Source organism: Lactuca virosa, chromosome 2, assembly GCF_052849685.1.
Source record: "Lactuca virosa cultivar CGN04683 chromosome 2, Lactuca_virosa_CGN04683_v6, whole genome shotgun sequence".
Taxonomy (NCBI): domain Eukaryota; kingdom Viridiplantae; phylum Streptophyta; class Magnoliopsida; order Asterales; family Asteraceae; genus Lactuca; species Lactuca virosa.
Window position 1 is genome coordinate 294,651,193 of NC_136427.1, and position 20,902 is coordinate 294,672,094.

A 20,902-nucleotide genomic window follows, 5' to 3' on the forward strand; every position below is an offset into this window, starting at 1 on the left:
GGATCACTTAAACCATAACTCCCACACCCGAGAAGGGCCAAATTCTTTCTTCCCCAAGGACCTAAGCCACATGACAACTGATTGGGTCGCAGCCCTGAACAAAGAAGCAAATCTGAAACCAGGTGTTACACAATCATTCATCGGTATATCTTTTCATCAACTGACTCTCCAGGAGGGTCAGCTGAGATTTTGTACCCGAAGTCTGTGGGGACCTTTTCTGAGGAGCATTTGTCCATTGAGAATTTCTTCAACAGTTCAGTTGTGTATTTTACTTGACGGATGAAGATTCCTTAAGAGACCTGCTTGACCTGAAGATCTGGAAAGAAATTAATCTCTCTATTCATGCTCATTTGGAATTTGTTGGTCATAAGCTTTGCAAAATCATCCACCATTCCTTGATCAGTTGAACCGAAGATAATATCATCCACATATATTTGCACGAGCATCAACCGTTTTCCATTTACTCGTCTGAAAAGAGTGGAATCAATTACACCTCGTTTGTACCCGGAGTTGACAAGAAACTCTGAAAGAGTTTCATACCAAGCTCTTGGTTCTTGTCTTAAACCGTAGACCGCCTTCTCCAGCTTATAACAATAGTTGGGAAAATATGAATTTTCAAAGCCTATGGGTTGCTGAAGATACACTTCTTCTTTCAATTTACATTGAGGAAAGCACTTTTCACATCCATTTGATGGACTTTGATGCTCTTATGTGCTGCATACGCAAGAAAAATACGTATGGCCTCCATCCTTGCAACCAGAGCATATGTTTCATCATAATCAACTCCTTAAAGTTGACTATATCCTTTGGAAACTAGACGAGCTGTTTTGCGTATAACCACACCCGATTCATCTAGTTTGTTAATGTAGTTCCATCGGGTTTCAACTACAGTATGGCCTTTAGGCTTCGGTAGCAGCTTCCATACCCTTTTCCTTTCAAACTCTGCCAGTTCCTCTTGCATTTCCACAATCCAATCAGGCTCTAAAAGAGCTTCTTTCGTGGTTCTGGGCTCATTTGATGACATAAATGCTGCATAGTGACAACAATTAGTTAAATCAGAAGAGGAACGAGTTTGTATACCTGCAGATGGATTTCTGATGATCTGGTCGGGTGGGTGGTCTTTTGTCCAGATATGTAGACGGGATTGTTGATGTTCAACAACTGCATTAGAGGGAATATCCTCTACTTCATAGGATTTTTCGGGTCTGTTTGTTGAAGGTTGTTCCCCCTCGGTTTGTGAGCATCCCGCAGATGAATCTTGAACTGTAGGGATTGGTTCAGCAGCTGAAGATGAAGGTTCCCCCTAGACTAATGACGGTTCCCATGGGACCGATGATGGTTCCCCCTAAACCAAATATTGAGTTAGTATCCTTGGATCCTCTTCGGTATAAATATTTTCAACTTCTTCATCCTCTGAATCTTCAGAGACAGTTGATTGATTGGTCACTTTGTAGACAGGTACTGGAGCAACATCTTCAAGTACTGGAACCTGAATGGTTGCGATTTATAAAGGAGTTGAGTTTTCCCCCTCAACCGGCAAGGTGAAAGTATTGAATGAGGTTCCTTCAGAAATGGTTGGTCCAGATACTTCTAAATGTTGTTGTTGTGCTACTGGAGACACCAATATCTCTGACATATGTGTAGTCTCTGCGAGATCAAAGAGGTCGTCATAGTTAACTTCTACTATGTTTAAGGGTCCCGATCATGATGGAATGTCACTTTCTAGGATGAACTTGGTTTCTTTGATGGGAGCTGTATTGCGGACATAATAGTCATTAGATTTGAAGTCGAAGCTTTCAACTATTAGTCCTGTTCTTCAGATGAGAACACGACATGAAACCTTGTTTGTTGACTAACCCAAGAAGATTCCTTCATCATATTTTGGTGCAAATTTGTTGAGATGATCCTTCTTGTTGACCACAAAACACCTGCAACCAAAATTGTGAAAGAAACTGTGACATCCCCTAATTTCTCGGCCAGAAAAGACCGATTTAATTTATGCTTTTTAAAATAAAATCATAGAAATCTTTGTAAAAGATGTTGCGGAATTGGTCCCCAATACAAAATATGATAAAAGTTTGTCAAACCCTTTCTTAAAGAAATATATAATTTCATTACATATCAAAACCTCGGGATGTCATGTTCCGATACAGATCAAAAGCATAAACAAGACATTATAAGCCTTTCAACAGTTATTTACAACTACTGGCCTATAATCCAAAAATCTCTCATCGTCTTCCGACTATGCTCGGGGTCCACTACCTGTAACATAAAAAGCTGAGTGGGTCAGGCTTGGGAGCCTGGTGAGCATATAGGGTTTTCAACCCACAGTAATAATAAACTTATTAAGTTCATTAATCAACAATAACCCTGATTACTCGTTCCCGTTATCCTCACTTTACGTCCGTAAACACTTTTCACAAGGGACCTAGCCTAAAGAATATCATCGGGATGGACACTACTGCTAAGGGGTTTCCTCAGCCATACATGTCCTAAAGGCAACCATGAGGGGGATGGAGTACATCGAATGAACGCTCAAGTTCATTAACACCTACAGGTTGCGTGCTTGCTAGCGTTTCCACTGGACTGTCTAGAAAAGTCTGTGGTCGTCATCCAAACTCCGCTAGATGACTGAATCTCAAATCACATCGAGGCCTCTCATCATTTTATTTCATCACTCACCAACTATCTACCCATGTTTTACCCAACATATTTGTAGATAAAATACATATACAGTTTAAAACTTGTATAAAACATCGATTCAACAGTCACTTCAATTAAACAATTAATATAATTACACGTAGCACGTATTTCATATAAAATACTTCATATCTAGGTGTAAGATGAAGGTGACTATACACTCACATGATTTGATGAAAATCGGGCAGCAATTCGTTTCCTAAAACGTTCGTTTCTAATAAAACCGGGAGTTTTATTCAGAAACCGGGCTCTGCGAGGGTCGCGCTTCGAAACCGAAAAGATAAATTTTCCGGGCTTCTCGGGCTCTTCGTGGCGTCTTCCGGGGGTTATAATCGATACCGGGGCTTTGGGGGATGTTAAAATGAAGAAAATATGGAAAAAGGGGCTAAATGTAGCAAAATTCCAAAATTAACCGAGAAGGCTCGCAAGCCCTCTATTTATAGGAGTCCGAAGTCGGTTAAGGAGGGAAGAGTCAGCATGCGAGGACACGCGACAGCAGGGCGAAGGCGCGCAGCACATGGCTCGCATGTGCGAGGGTCTCGGTGGCAACCGCTGATTGGACCGAGGTCTAGTCTGAGGCTTCGGACGTGGCACCCCCTGCGAGACTCGGACATGTGATAGAAGACACGCGTCGGATCCTTACTGGACCACTTCGGATTTGCTCTTCGGTTCGGATGAATCATGAGATCGGATGACTCAGCATAATTTTGGACACGTGTTGGATGCGAGGCGAGGACACGTGGCCGAAGTCCACGTGTGCGAAAATTCCCGGTTTTGACATTATTTCTCGATTTTCGCGCCAAAACTTCTAAAATCCATAACTTTCGCGTACGAGCTCTGTTTTTGACGTTCTTTATATGCACACGTAGGTAAAATTACGCTCTACAACTTTTGTTTAGACTTCGTCGGCTAATTTTGAATTTAATTTTTATATTATTATTTTTAACAGACCGGGACAGGAAATCCGTTAAAAATTCATAACTTCTTCATCCGACGTCCGTTTTCGTCTGTCTTTTTACCGTTGTGCTACTATTGACTAGACCTTCGATTTTTGTTTAGGTCGTGTCGGCTAAAAATCACTCGATCTAAAATTCGAGTTTTTAGCTGTCTACTACTAAGCTGAAACTTCGAAAAATCATAACTTCCTCATACGAAGTCAGATTTGGGCGTTCTTTTTATACCTACTCTCGGTTTAACGAACACTACGCATTTCGTTTAGATCACTAAGGCTAAAAAGTAGTTTATCAAAAACTCACTTTTTACGACATTCGGTCCCGTGCCGGTTTTGTCGCGAAACTTCGACAGGTCATAACTTCTTCGTTATAACTCGGATTTCGGTATTCTTTATATATCCGTAATCCTTGTCACGCCAACTACAAGTTTCTTAATAGATATCGACTTTATCTAATCTTTATTTTTGACGCTCATTTTTATTCTTAATTAATTAAATCCTAATAATTAAGCATAAAACACATAATTCACATAATATTCACATAATTCCTTTTCATTTCTTCAAGATGAGTTACAAAGGTTAACCTAGACTATAATGTCAATATTAATGCCTAGCCTAGAAACACGGGCATTACAGAAACGTACATTGAGTTTTTTGTTGTTAAGACCTTCATATGGAGTTATGTTGAGGCGTTTGCAAATGATACTTCAATTTTGAACAAACATGCAGTTTCCACGGCTTCATCCCAAAACGAGAGAGGTAAGTTGGAAAAGTTGAGCAATGATCTAGCAGCTTCAACCAACATTCTATTCCTCCTCTCCACTACTCCATTCTGTTATGGTGTATATGGTGCCGAGAAGTTATGGATGATTCCTTTGGATACTAAAAAGCAATTCAAAAGCTGATTAGTGAACTCAGTGCCATTTGTTAGGTCTAAATTTATGGTTTATACTTTTTTTTTCTAGGCATTTATGGTTTTCGGACTAGGGCCGAAATCCCCATGAGTTTCCTTGTTGTTTGGACCGAAATCACATGTGATTTCGGTCTGGCCTTTAGGTTTTGGGCTTGGCCTTTGTATTTAGGTCCAGGCATATATATAGTGTTCTTTAGGTGTTAAAATAGAGACAATAAAGGAGGGAACATTCAAGGAAGGGCTGCCATATTGTTGGAACGTGTTTTAGAGAGAGAAAGAAGAGAGAACGTGAAAAAGAGTCAATCTTGTGTACCAGATGATTATTGAATACATTGTGTGAATTGAAGATTCATCTTGTTGTTCTTCTTCTTCTTTATTCTATCTTGCATCATTCACTTGATTGGGATTCCGCACCATCAAGTGAATCTAATTGATACATCAAAGCTAATTTGGGACTTACACCATTGTCACTTCTTATCCGTATAACAAGCAACTTGATTTGTAGCTCTATCTCTTTGATAAAGTTGATTAGAATCTATGGCGTGTCTGAATTTAGTCTTAGAAAGAAGACCCAAGTAAAACGAGTTTAGTCATAAACTATAACAATAATGTATTTTTATGATGAAGACTGGCTACAGTCGAAGGACCGAATAGGTCTATATGAAGGAGCTCCAAAGGTTCAACAATTGAAGAATTAACTATCAGAGGATGACTTCCTTTGGTTTGTCTACCACACTCACACGCTGGGCACAAAGTATCTTTGTTGAATTTCACAATCGGTAGTCCTCGGACTAGCTCTCCAGTCACCAAATTGTTGATGTATCTAAAATTGAGACGTACAAGCTTTCTATGCCATAACCAACTGACCTTGGAAACTGCTTTCGACAAGAAACATAGTTTTGGTTTGCCAATGATTAGAGAAACATCCAGTGGGTACATTGTCCCTTCGGCTTTGGACTTGATAAAGCACTTGTTTCTGTCATTTGTCATGATGTAGCAATACTCGTTGTCGAACTCTACCCGATGACCAACTTTACACAATTGACCGACACTGTCAAGTTTTGTTTTAAACCCTCTACGTAAGCTACTCGTTGAATATAGAAACTTCCCATAGTTAACACACCATATCCCCTGGTTATCCCTTTTGCATTATTCCCGAAGGTGACGTGTCGGCCACCACTGATTGGCCTGAAGTCACGGAGGTAGTCTAACCTTCCTGTCATGTGCAAGGAATATGCACTATCAATCAACCATTCTTCTTCATGGTCCTCCTCACACATAGCCTGCATAATTAGTTGATTAATTTGGGCACCTACACTAGTTTGGGGCCCGTAGTAACATGGGAAACATTCCTAACAGATGTATGCAAGTGGGAATGATGAAAATATTTCTCTTTCCATATTTGTTTGTATCCATGATATTTCACTTTCTTTTGGACAATGCGAGTTGGGATTGGACGTGTCCCTCTTGACAGTGGATAGAAACAAAAGGTGAGGTTCTTTTCATTGATCCACAAACCGTACTTGGTCAAAGGTCTGGAGGGTGTGGTTTGGTTCTTTTTCCCGGTCCTTGGGTTGTACCTTACTGAAGAGTCTGTTGTTTTTGAAGATGACTTGCTAAAGGACCTAGACATAGGTTTTGATTTCCTGATGGATTTATGGGATTTTGAAAACTATGGAGTGTGAAAAATACCCTTCATTTTTTAATCTTTTAAGGAAGTTTGTGACAAGGACTTGACCTTGTTGTGAGTGGGTACAGTGTTGTTGATTTTGAAAGATTTAGCCACTGTACATGATTTTTGACAAGATCCATCGACTGCAGTGTCATTTTGAAAAGTTTTGGCAGTGGTGGATTTGTCCAAATTCCATTTGTTTGAAAATTTTGGCCTCAGTTTTAAAAGATTTAATTTTTGATTTAGCTTCCCGCCTTTCAAGTCGGGATCTGACCTCATTTTTCAGAGCCAATTTTGCCTCAATTTTTGGTGTGACAACATCAGAAGCATTTACTTGGGGGTTTTTTTGATTCTTTGATCTAGACATTGATCTAGGGGTTGAATCATCGGAACTATAGAGTTCATAAATTTGGGTGCACTGTCCAAACTCAAAGTTGTTAATGGGAAGTTCATGTGTGAACAGCTGAAGAGTCGATGTGGACTTGACTGGGGTATGCGGGATGTCATTTGTTGGTAATGAGGACTGAAGTACCGCAGAGTAGGTCATTGGCAAATCTTTGTCGTGACATGTCTTAGAGGACAGAGATGGTTCATCTAAGATTATTTCTTTACTAATAGCAGAGGTTGTGTAACACCCATAAATTTAAGAAGCAACTTTGAGTATAATTCCCTTTTGAGAATTTGACACTGCGTGTTGGAGGCACCAACACGGCATGTCTAGATAAGGAAATGCGTGGGTTTCATTTTAGCAACACGGCATGTTGATGGCTAGGAATGAAACCCTAATTTTTTCAAGTTTTACCGCCTATTTAAAGGAAAGTGGAGGCTAGGGTTTGTTCACCCTCAACCCCTATTATCCCCTCAAGCCTTGAAAGAACCCTAATCATCTTTCCCTATCATTTTTAGCTAGTGTGGTGTTTTTGAAGCAAAATAAGGAAGAAGGAAGCAAAGATCCAGCAAGCAAGCTCCCATTCTTCAGTTTGGCACTCTTCTGGACCTTTGTAAGTGTTCAAGATCCGATTTTTATCATTCAAAGTTGCTAGATCTTGAGTTTTGTCCCTTGTTCTTCTTGTTCTTGGATGTTGGAATGGGTAGATCTCATAAAGTTTGCAACTTTATGAATCTTCGAATCAAGGTGACCTAGTGGTGCCTTGGATCTGATCTATAATCGAGTTATGATGCCATGCTTAGAAGTTAGGTCATAAACCCTCATTTTGACCTAATATGGGTTCAAGACATACATTAGACATGTATGTATAAAAACCACCAACCTTTGGGATGGTTTAGGTGTTTAAATCACTTCTGGAAAGGATGGACTTTAGACCTTAAGGATTAAGTGCATTTTGGGTTAAGCCTTGCATTATCAAACTTATGATTTGAGTTTTTGAACCTATTTGGTGGTCCCCATGGATAAAGTTGGAAACTTTATCCTTCTTAATCACATTTTGGTTTAGATCTGAGCTTTGGAGCTCTTGGAGTCGAAGAAAGCAGCTTAATGTATTAAGATGTTGGAACTCGAGAAAACACGGCGTGTTTGCAAGTCAATACGACGTGTTGGCTGGGGTTTTCCCGACTATTTGGATGATGGCGGAACACGACTTCTTGTCAAGTTAACACGGTGTGTTTAGTCAACATGGATTGCTGACCTTGACTTTGACTTTGGACTTTGACCAAGTTTGACCTAAAGGGTATTTTGGGTACTTTGGTATTTAGGGATTTTTATGGATTTGGTCACTTGGGTGGATAGGTGTTGGTTGGAGCTGAGATTCGGAGTCGGTACCTCATCAGCTATGGATCTGATTGAGAGGTGAGTTTTCCTCATTGTACTTGAGGGTCGAAGGCACCAATGCCGACCCATTTGATTGATATCCGGTTATGCATGCTATCGTATTGTAGTGATCTGTTGGATCGGTATCATGGTGTATAGGATGATGCTAAGCTTAGTGATCTGTAGATATGCTTGTCTTCCTGTAGACTGCTTATATGCTTATTTGTATTTGTTGTTATTTGTGGACATATTGTGTTGGATTGAGATTATACTGCTCTGTGCTGTAGCCAACAAGCCCTGGAGCATTCCTGATATGAGCTAAGGGCGGGGTGGGGCATGCCAGTCTTATACTAAGGGCTCAGATGCATTCCAGATACGAGCTGAGGACCGGGTGGTATGCCAGACTCGTATTGAGGGCTTAAGTGTATTAGAGCATTCCAAATATGAGCTGAAGGCCGGGTGGGGCATGCCAGACTCATACTGAGGGCTCATTAGCATTCCAGATACGAGTTGAGGACCAGTTGGTATGCCAGACTCGTACCGAGGGCTGAACATATGTATGCCAATCTAATGACTGATTGGGCTAGGGGGCAAGTCATACGTAAGTTATGGGCCTCGGGGCAAGCCAAACTTATGTTGTGGGCTTAGGATCAAGACAGATATGAGCTGTGGGCCCGATAGGTAAGCCAGACTCATAATGTCGGCTCAAGGGTAATCCAATCTTTTAGCTGTGAACCCAGTACAAGCTGTTATTATATGTGTGCTATTTGATTGTGTGTTGGTACTTTGGGGGAACTCATTAAGCTTCTTGTTTACATTTTTGGTTTATGGTTTCAGGTACTTTAGTGGATCGTGGCAAGGCGAAGGCGTGACCATACACATCCTTGGTTTTACTACCTATTGGATCTTGGAAGACTCTGATTTTAAATAATGTTTTGGAAATAATAGTTTGTAAACACTTTTATTAATAAAGGGGCTGCTTTTGAAAGGTTTAAATTTATTGAATATTTTGGGATGTTACAGGTTGAGGACGATTCAGGTCCCTCCAAAACAATTTCCTCGTCCACTACGGAACTGGACTGGGAACTAGGACTAATCGTACCGATGACATGCAAGAAACTTTATGAGTTTCCCGAGGATTCTGGATGAATCTCCTTGATCACACAAGTTTTACTAAGATCATGAAGCCTACCAAAGTGACATCGAATGTCTTAGGGAAAAGTCTTGTCATTGATTGGGTAATGAAAGGTCCAGTCTGGTGGGACATAATGACGTTCGACATCGAACCGAGGAGGAGAGTTCTCTTCGACAGAGTACCCATTGGACCATCCCCAATTATATGTGTCATCAACAGTCCCATTATTAACTAAGTTTTCAATGGCCTCACTTTCATTAAACAACTTTTCAATTAAACGATTCAGACGTACAATTTCCTTTCGGGCTAAATCCCGTTGATTGAAAGCAATTTCTAACTGAATCTCACTAAGTAACCTAACATATTTTTCTAATAATAAATCTCTTTATAACATTGTGATCTTAAGCTTCTTGTCTTCTAGTCTTCATCTAAAGTGATAAAGCTCTTGGTTCACTATATTCTTTTCATCTAAGGCTTTGTTGTACTCTGTAAGGACGGCATAATACTTTTCTTAAGTCTTTATAGGTGAGGTTCACAATCATGCATGCAAAAATTATTAGACTGAGTCATAAGTTTTACCTGTTCAACGATGCTGAGTGTCCCTTCTCTTGCCATGTAGCAGTATTTCTGCTTCAGGTTGGTTGATCCATCTTCTTCACTTGCTGCCACCATGCATATTTTTCCTCTCTTCCTTTTGTTGTCAGTTTCCTCATCTTATCTTCCATCTCTTGAGCCATTCTAAGATAGAATGCTTTGTCTTTCATCACATTTGTTTTATAGTCTCTTGCAAAGTGATTTTCCTTGTGACATTTGTGACAGACAAGAACTCCATCTTTGTTGTCTTCGGTAGTAGTACCGGAGTCTGGTGATTTGTTAGTATGCGGTATTTCCGTATGATTTGAATTCATCTGAGGAGTATTCTAAGGATGAGGTTGGTGATGAGGGTTTCTGGGATATCGTTGATGATTGTTCTGTGGGTTGAAGTTCCGGTTAAAAGGTGGTTTAGTGAAATGTTGATTTTTGCGAAAAAGTGGGTGGTGGGAGTCAATTGAGCTATTGACTGACGAGGGCTATGGCATTTTGGAACTCTTCCTCATCATCTAGTTCGACATCGGCTTCATATGACTGCAGTGAGTTGTCATATGGATGTTGATATGATGACTCTCCGGGATAGGGATATTAAGGTGCTTTGATAGCATACTGAGGATTTTGAGCCATTAAAGCAAGTGACACACCCATATCTGCACATTCCTTTAACATTGTGGATTCTTGAGCCTGAAGTTCACCGTATAGTTTGAACAGTGAAAGAGTCTGGATCTTCCTGTTTCCTTAAACTATCATTTTTGCAGTCATCCAATGTCTTCCTAACCCATTCAGAAATTGCAGGTTGGTTTCATGGTTGCTTCTAACGGTACTAGCATTTGAGAGTTTACTGATTGTGAGGTTGAATCTCTTGAAGGAATCGTCAAGACTTTCACCAGGTAGAGCTTTGATGTTGGTGAACTCGTTGAGAGCAGTAGTGAGTTTCTTGTCTTGATCTTGTTCAGACCCTTGGTAGAGATTTTTTAGTACATCCCCAATTTCTTCGGTAGATTCACAGATGATGATGATGTCAAAGTTGTCTCGAGCAATGCCACATGAAATTTCGTAGAAGGCAATTGCATCTTTCTCCATCTTTTCGAGATCACGGTTGGTAGGTATGTTCATGGCCGCTGGACTATATCTAAGTCTTGCCTGAGCACCATTAGCTGCAATGGGAGTGAGAATAGGGACATGAGGTCCTTCTTCTACAGATCTCCAAACATCTCTTCCGAGTCTCTTTAAATATCTTTCCATTCTTGGGGACCAATGATGATATTCACTTTCAACAAGTATTGGAGCTCTATTAGAACCTCCAACACTGTTTGAAATGTTTAAAGAATAAGCTTGTGCCATTTTCCCTTGTTTTAATGAGCTTTGAGTTTTATTGAAAAGAGTTTCGATTTTGAAAGGAGTTAAAATGCAACCACTTTGGCTCTGATACCAATTGTTGAGAGAAGAACTTAATAAAAGTTAGTAATGAGATATTATATTGCGAAATAATAAGTTAATCTTATTGGATCCTTGTTAGCTCAACAGTAATATTTAGATTGCGGAAAGGTAAGGAATGTAAATAACAACAAGTTATATCAATAAGCATTAAACAAGTAGACACTTAGTTGAATCGTAACATGGTCTGCATGCAAACACAAGTTAGTAAATGATGAACAACATAAGTGAAGAGGAACTCGGATAAAGTATCAATCAGATAACTTTAGCTAGTATAGAGATGAATAGATCTTCTATTGATAAGTTCAGAATTGGTGCATAAAACATGAAGTGGAACCCTCTATTTATAGAGGTCCAAAAGTTACAGGAAAATAATAAACAATTACAAAGTGACTGACTTTGGTGACACTGAAGGGTACACCAGATAATACTAAGTTTACACGCATAGTCAGTAAGATAACTTGTAACAATCTTCATGTTCTCATATGTCTTCGGGTATTCTTCTCGTCTTCGGGCTCCAAAAGATGACAAACAGTCTTCAGTATCCACCTCTCCGGTTCACACGAGCATTTGGATCTTCGGGTTCATTTTAGCTGACGAAGGTCACTTTCTTGTATCACTAGGCACAAATTGCTTGCTCGTCCTCATCAACCAATCTTGCGGCGTTTCGTATCCTCCTTCCATCTTCCTATTAGTTCAAATAAATTTCCAGCTGTGTGTGACTCTTTTCAATTTAGCAAAAGACATCATTTTCATCTTCCCATATCTCATGTTTCATCTCATAGACCTTTTACTTTAATCTACACGGAAGTTTGGGGACCTTCACAGTTTTTTCGATGAATGGTCATCGCTATTTTGTTCATTTTATTGATGATTTGCACCAAGTTTGTATGGATTTACTTTTTATCTCACAAATCTCAAGTTTCTCCACCTTTATTCAATTTAGAAAAACGATTCAAACTCAATTTAATTGTGATATAAAATGCCTTCAAACTGATTGGGGTGGTGAATTATGAAATGTATCCACTTTTCTATGAAACCATGGCATTGACCATAGACTTTCATGTCCCCACACACCCGAAAAAAATGGTGTTGTTGAGTGTCGCAATAGTATCACTGTTGAAAGGATCTTACTCTTCTTGTCCAATCATCTCTTCCACAACTCTTTTGGGAACACACTTTTCATACAACCACCTATCTTCACAGTAGAACTATCACTCCCTCCCAAGATTAAAAATCTCCTTACAAATTTCTATACAACCGAACACCAGATTATGGCTTCCTTAAGAATTTTATATTCCTTTGTTACCCATTTTTATGCCCATATACACATCACAACATCAATTTTCGATCCCTTCCATGTACCTTTCTTGGCCATAGCCCCTCCCATAAAGGATATCTTTGCTTTTACAAGCCTACCTCTCGTCTTTATATTACTCGCCATTTTGTCTTCAATGAAGATATTTTCCCTATCAACGTCCCTTTCCTACTTCTAACTCCCCCGATGTTGCCTAAAACTCTCAAATTTCACCAAATCTTCTCTTTCACGCTGCATCTTTTTTTCTCTCTCCTCCTACGCCGTCCATTTCCTTTCCAACAACCACTTCTGCTACCTCCTATGTGACAACTTCCGATTTTGGATCCAACAGAAGTCAAACGAGACAAAAAAAGTCAAGTAAAGTCAACAAGTCAACGGCTTAGGACCCAAACCATTGTGATTTCAGTTGGTACCTAGACCAAAATCACCATGTGATCTCGGTTGGTGCACGGACCGAAATCACTAGGTGATCTCGGTGGTGCTAGATCGAAATCACATGTGATTTCGGTGACCCTATGATGGATTTCTGTGGGAAAGAAGAAGAAAAGAAAGGGTTGACTTTGTGACATGAGGGTTCATTTTTTCCAATATAAAAATACTACCCAGCATGTATCAATGCAATTATCCAACAAATAACAAAGCAAACATCACCTCATCCCTCCCTATTTAATCACGGCCGAGATCATCCCCAAACCCCCCACCATTTCCATTTTCTTCAACTTACTACATATTCTCTTAAGAACAAAGCTTCTCCTCATTAGGCTAATTATTTCAAGTGATTCTTGGCATTTTGGTAAGTGTTTTCTTCAAAATCTAGTGTTTCTACACACTTTTATACTAGTTTCATCTCATTTACACACATTATCATGTGTTAAAACTCTTAGGATAATACCATCTTCAAAGAGTTCATCAACCAACTTCAAGTGTTCTAGGCATAAAGATCTTCACCATCATATCTTCAACCAACCATAACTACACTCAAGGTGAGTTCATACCCCCATATTTTTCGAGTTTTTCATGTTTTAGGGGGGGGGTGATACTAGTAAAGTTTGGTTTATAACACAAATACTTGCATGTTTCATTCCTATGTTGAATATAAAGCATTATTTGTATAAAATATGGTTATCACTAGTTTTTAGAAAATTTATTTGTGGTATGTTAGTTTTGAGATATAAAACTAAGTGAAACAAAACATAAACTATGTTATATATTCATGAGAAAAGTTATAATTACAAAACCACAAAGACTAAGATTTTCTTTGGACAAAATATGGTTTTTCTAGCAAATATGGTTATAAACTAGTTATTATACCATTTTTGTGGAATAAAACCCAAAATATATTGTTTTGGTCATACATTTTGAAACTAGACAAAATATCAAAGAGTTAGTTTCACAAAAAGAAAACTCAAGAATCTATCTTTTATGTAGAAATGGATTTTAAACAAAAATGGACATAACAAGTTCATGACATCATTTTGTGAGTATTAACTAAAAATATATAGTTTTTCAAACATATGAATCTATTTTGAGTTAAAATCTCAAAAAGGTTAGAAACAAGTTTTATCGAGTTATATTTTCCCACTTACCGGTAAATATCGTCAAAAATGGGCAAAAGCTAGAAATGGACTTTTTCACCCAGATTTTCTCATACTTGTGTTAGATGTTAGTTTTATGATATAATCTTCTAAAAACATCTAGTCAAGACAACTATTACGTATTTATGTAAATGTTTATATAAATGGATTCAACAAAACATTCATAATGAACTATAATTGGTATAGTTTGGAAAACATAAATACTACACTATCATTTTAGACGAATCATATAATTATTTCTACACTATGTAACCACTAAGGAAGGGTAATTCCTTCATTACAAGAAAAAGGGTTTTCATTACACTAGACATAAACCGGTTGATATAATTTTGTGAGACATTTGGCTTCACCGTACCTTCCAGAGTACACACTAAAGTCCTACATTATAGCCAAAGTCTCTTGTAGGGAGAGCGTGAAACTTGTGTGTAGATCTATACGGGATTGACAACCCCGCACCCAAGCTGTTAGCTACAGTTAGACCGGCAGGTCTAGGGTGGCAAATGTCATAACATTCCGACGCCTGAAGAACGTCGTAGCAGACCACTAGTCGGTAGCATGGTTATGAGAACTCACATGGGGTATTAACAAAACATTCAAGTAGTTTTATATACAGATAAAACTTCATAATACTATTTTCCAGTACAACACCTACTTACATTTTTAGTCTTTGGATTTAAGACTTACAGCTCATTTTAAAGAAATATTGGATTTTCTGAAAGTACACTCTATCATTTCTACAAGGAAAAGTTACCAATCCTTCTCATACAAAACGCTTATGAACTCACCAACTTATTTGTTGACACTTTTCAAAATCACTTGTATTCTCAGGAAATCAGTAGACAGGTAACCGAAATGGTTTTGAGAACGGGACGTCGCAGCATCACGTCATTTATTTTTGTCATATGTATATGGTATCAAGTAAACAATGTTTTGGATACAATGTAAACTCTTTAATTATCAATATGATGGTTGTAATGCTTTGATCACTACTATTCATTTGTTATGATATTGTACATGAAGTCATCCACCCCCAGACGTTTCCACTGTTCTGGTTTGGGGGTGTGACAGATTGGTATCAGAGCATTGTTTATAGTGAACTAAGTATATCAAACCATGTAAGATATACACCTATGAATACAATGGGGCTAAAACACTCTGACTAAGAAGTATACTTTTAAAATATAATAGTATTTTTATAAAAGTATACGTACATGCATACATACTAGAACAGTGTCATAATAACAACCAAATAAAAGTATTAAGATAAGTTGGACGCTACGATTAAGCCTAGATAGTAATCTAATCATATATGGGATAGATATAGCCTGATCAACTATATTTATGCGAGATATGACTAACATGTGTTTGGGAATGGTCGTGGTGGACAATGAATCTAAAACTTACCAACCCTATATACCAAGAAACTCTAGAATCAAAAATCAAGTATAAAATACTATAGGAGTATTTTAGAATACTACAGAGTCATACACTTAAACCCTTATGGTATTTCTCATATCCCTTTTCTTGCACTGGCTTCATGGCAGGATTCCATATGCTCGGAGACCCTCATTCCCCTAACCAGGGAAATGGCGGATGGATCGAAGAAGATCCCAAAGAGGATCCTGAGGAGATAATGAATGAAGATCCCGAAGATGATCCAGAGGAGGAAGAAGACGAGGAGGAGATAGAAGAGGACTCAGACGCAGAGTCCGAAGTCATTAATCCACCCTATGTTGCCCGAGTTCCCGCACATCGTCTGGGCTACCAGGGCCCACGCCCCGTTGGCCAGAGGACCTGGAGAGGTGGAGCTGGCAGCAACACCAGCGTTCTCCATACGGCATGGAGCGAGGTTTCTATAACTTCAATCACGGAGGACCGGCAGACAGGGCCCTCCCTGTCATGGTTCAGCGAATCACGCACCTCGGGGATCAGACCAGGGCGTCGACAAATCGGATCTTGGAGCTGGGGGCTGTTGTGAAAGTCACTGACGCACGACCTCGACGACTGGAGAGGGACTACCCCCGGACATGTCATATCATTGACCGTCTCTAGGAGGACCTCACCACCGCTTGAGCATATATGAGGGAGTACCAGGAAAGACACTCGGTTCTCGAGGAGACGGTGATTGCAGCTAGCGTCGGATAGCGGAGATGCAGGCCTCCATGAATTCATCCCATGGCTCACAGGAGACCACCCGCCGCGAGTAGGGCTTATACTACTCACGTTTTGTGATCGATTATATTTACGAGTAAGCGTTGGTGCTACTCTTTCTTGTAGACCTTATTAAAGGTCAATTTTCACAAACTATGTACTAATACTATATTATCAATGAAATGGGCATGCATTTTATTTCATTGGGTGTTGCTATCTGTTATGCAATTGTTTACTTGTTATAGCAAATTCCATTTATGAATTGCTTGCAAATTACAATAACAATGAGACTTAATACGTACATAATCGAGACCTTCCATTACGGTAATGGCCAACTCATAACCTTTATCAAAGACTTACCATCATTCCATTGTATGGCAGAAAAATGCCACCACGAAGAGTCATCAGGCGCGTCGTTAACACCTCAGCCACTCCACTACCACCACCTTCACAGATGGACTCTGCCGTGTTCCAGGCTGCTGTAACGGCTGTTGTGGCCGCCGCCATGGCCCAAATCACCAGTAACGGCAACGGAAGCAAAAATAAGACTAACAGTTCCAATCTGGGCGAGAGCCAAGGGCACCCACGGGTGTGCTCCTACAAAGAATTCATGAACTGCAAGCCCAGGACCTATCATGGCGACGGTGGAGTCGTCACTTTGACAAGATGGTTTGCGAAGACCGAGTCCATATTCGAAATCTGTGCATGCCCGGATGAACTCAAAGTCAAATATGCAGCATGTACATATGCAGACTCGGCCTTATTGTGGTGGAACGGCCACGTTAAAACTTTGACTCTAGCTGTAGCCAACGCCATGAGTTGAGAGGACCTGAAAGCTATGATGCTCGAGGAATACTGTCCAAGGAGCGAGATGCAGAAACTGGAATAAGAACTGTGGGAACAAACCATGCAGGGCTCTGATATTGCCACCTACACTGCCCAATTTAATGAACTGGCAACTTTGTGCCCGGGAATGGTCACCCCAGAGGCCAAGAAAGTGGAACGTTACATTTGGGGGCTATCCCCTCAGATCCAAGGAATGGTCATATCCGCCAACCGGAGCACCTTCGATAGTGCCAAGCGATTGGTACAAGCTCTTGTCGACCAAGGAGTTCGTCAAGGCATTATAACCCCCATTCCCGAACAACCAAAGAGGTGAGACAACAAGAGGAAGTTCGAGAATAAGATAAAGGGCCAACCCGCTCAAGACCCGGTCAAGAAACAACAAACTGTGGACGTCTATGCCATCACTACCTCTACCGCCCCTGCACCAGCCAAGCAATATGCTAGGACTCTTCCGAAATGCAACAAGTGCAACTACCATCACCATGGAGCCTGTCGAGCGATACAATGTAACAATTGCAACAAGAAAGGGCATACCGCCCGTTTCTGTAAAGCACCAACACAACAAACCACCCAAGCAGCTAATGCTGGGGTGAGTCGCGCATGCTACGGTTGCGGTGAGACGGAGCATTTCAAGAAGGAGTGCCCGAAGGCACAGAATAGAAATGACGGAGGTGTGGGAAGGGTGCTAGCAATAGAGCAAGAGGAGGTCGTGAGGGATCCCACCATGGTTACTGGTACTTTTCTCCTAAATAACTCATATGCATGCATACTTTTCGATAGTGGTGCGGAGAAAAGTTTCGTGAGCCACCAGTTTAAACACTTACTCAAACAAAAACCCCAATCACTAAATGAAACATTCACCATAGAAATGGCAAATGGTAAAACAGAAAGCACTAAAGATATATACATAGGATGTACTCTAACTCTAAACAACCATTCCTTCCAAATCGACCTAATGCCAGTCAGAATAAGAAGTTTTGACGTTATCATTGGCATGGATTGGTTTAGTCCTCACCATGTCGATATCATGTAAGGTCGTGCGCCTTAACCTACCAAGTAGCGAAACCCTCGTAATTTATGGCGACAAACCCGACACAAATCTACAATTTGTCTCTAGCATCAAGGCTCAGAAATATCTACGCAAGGAATACCACGCCTTCTTAGCCCACGTGGTGGATGAGAAATAAGAAGTGAAAGACACCAAGGACATTCCCGAAGTATGTAACTTTCTCGATGTATTTACAGAAGACCTTTCGGGAATACCCCTTTTACGCCAAGTCGAGTTTAGAATGGACTTAATTCCTGGAGCCACCCCCATAGCCAAATCCCCATACCGTTTAGCACCGACTGAAATGCAGGAATTGTCCAGTCAACTAAACAAATTGCTGATCAAAGGATTCATCAGACCGAGCTTCTCACCTTGGGGAGCACCGGTCTTGTTCGTGAAAAAGAAGGATGGATCATTCCGCATGTGCATATACTATCAAGAACTGAACAAAATCACTATCAAGAATCGTTACCCCGTACCGCGAATCGACGCTCTATTTGATCAACTACATGGATCAAGCTATTTCTCAAAGATTGATCTAAGTTCGGGGTACCATCAGCTGCGAATTCGGGAGGAAGATATTCCTAAGACGACATTTAGAACTCGCTACGGTCACTACGAGTTTGTGGTGATGCCCTTCGGTTTGACTAATGCGCCAGCAGTGTTCATGGACTTAATGAACCGCGTATGCCGAGCCTACCTGGATAAATTTATGATAGTATTCATCGATGGCATACTAATTTATTCACGAAGCAAGGAAGAACATAGTCAGCATTTACGACAAGTCTTGGAGACGTTAAGGGCAGAGAAACTGTATGCGAAATTCTCGAAATGCGAATTCTGGATTTAAAGGGTAGACTTCTTGGGACACGTATTCAACGAGGAAGGGATACACGTGGACCCTTCCAAAGTCAAGGCGATCGAAAATTGGGCAACCCAAAGAACACCGACAGAGATCCGCCAGTTTTTGGGTCTTGATGGCTACTACCGAAGATTTATACAAAATTTTCTAAGATTGCAAATCCGCTCACTACCTTGACACATAATGGAGTGACATTCAACTGGGAGGATAAACAAGAAACATCCTTCCAAACGCTTAAGCAAGCCCTATGCAATGCTCCAGTCTTATCCCTCACAGAAGGGACCAAAGACATTATGGTCTACTGTGATGCATCCAAGCAGGGTCTGGGATGCGTGCTCATGCAACGAGGAAAGGTCATCGCCTATGCCTCAAGACAACTCAAGACACATGAGGTCAATTATACCACGCACGACCTCGAGTTAGGAGCAGTGGTGTTTGCCCTAAAGATTTGAAGACAATACCTTTACGGCACAAAATGCACCATTTTAACAGATCATAAGAGCCTTCAACACATTCTCAATAAAAAGGAGATCAACATGAGACAACGACGATGGTTAGAACTGCTAAATGACTATGAATGCGAAATTCGTTATCATCCGGGCAAGGACAACGTAGTACCAGATGCCCTAAGTCGGAAAGAATACTCGGGCTGCCGAGTAAAATCATTCACCATGACTTATCCACACAGATCAAAGAGGCGCAGGTAGCAGCCTTGAAACCCAAGAACGTCGCAGGTGAGGCTTTGAGGGGAATGGATAAAAACCTTGAAGTCAAGGACGACGGAGCTCGTTACCTCATGGATTGAATCTGGACACCGAGATTCGGCGGGTACAGATACGTTGTGATGAACGAGGCTCACAAAACCAAATACTCCGTTCATCCTGGTTCAGAAAAGATGTATCTGGACCTCAAGAAACTTTATTGGTGGACAAACATGAATGCAGAAATCGCTACCTATGTGGGCAAGTGCCTGACTTGTGCCAAGGTCAAGGTAGAATACCAAAAGCCCTCGGGTTTGCTTGAGCAACCGGATATACCCGAGTGGAAGTGGGATCGGAAAACCATGGACTTCAGAACCAAGTTGCCCAAGACAACGGGCGGACTTGACGTCATCTGGGTGATCGTTGACAGGTTAACCAAATCCGCACACTTCCTACCAATAAAAGAGACCGACAAGATGGAGAAGCTAACAAGGATGTACATTAAAGAAATTATACGACTACATGGGGTACCAATGTCCATCATCTCCGAAAGAGATACTAGATTCACCTCACTGTTCTGGCAATCACTACAAAAGTCCTTGGGGACCAAACTCGACATGAGTACAGCTTATCACCCTCAAACCGACGGTCAAAGTGAGAGGACCATTCAGACGCTGGAAGACATGTTGAGATCTTGTGTGATAGACTTTAGTAAAGCCTGGGATACCCATTTACTGCTCATCGAGTTCTCATACAATAACAATTATCACACTAGCATTAACGTTGCTTCATTCGAAGCCCTCTACGGATGCAAGTGCAGATCACCTCTGTGTTGGGCTGAGGTGGGTGACACGTAGCTAGCAAGGGGACAAGTGCGTAATAGCACACTCACCGGCCCGGAGATCATATGGGAAACCACGAAGAAGATCGTTCAAATCCGTGAACGATTAAAAGCATCCCGAGATCGGCAAAAGAGTTATGCAGATAAGCGACAAAACCCTTGGAGTTCCAGGCTGGTGACCGCGTGTTGTTGAAGGTCTTACCCTGGAAGGGAATAATTCATTTTGGAAAACGTGGGAAATTAAATCCAAGGTATATCGGGTCAATCGAGATCCTTACCAAAATTGGCTCGGTAGCTTACAAACTTTGACTACCACAAGAACTCAGTAACGTACACCCCACCTTCCACATGTCCAACCTGAAGAAATGTCTG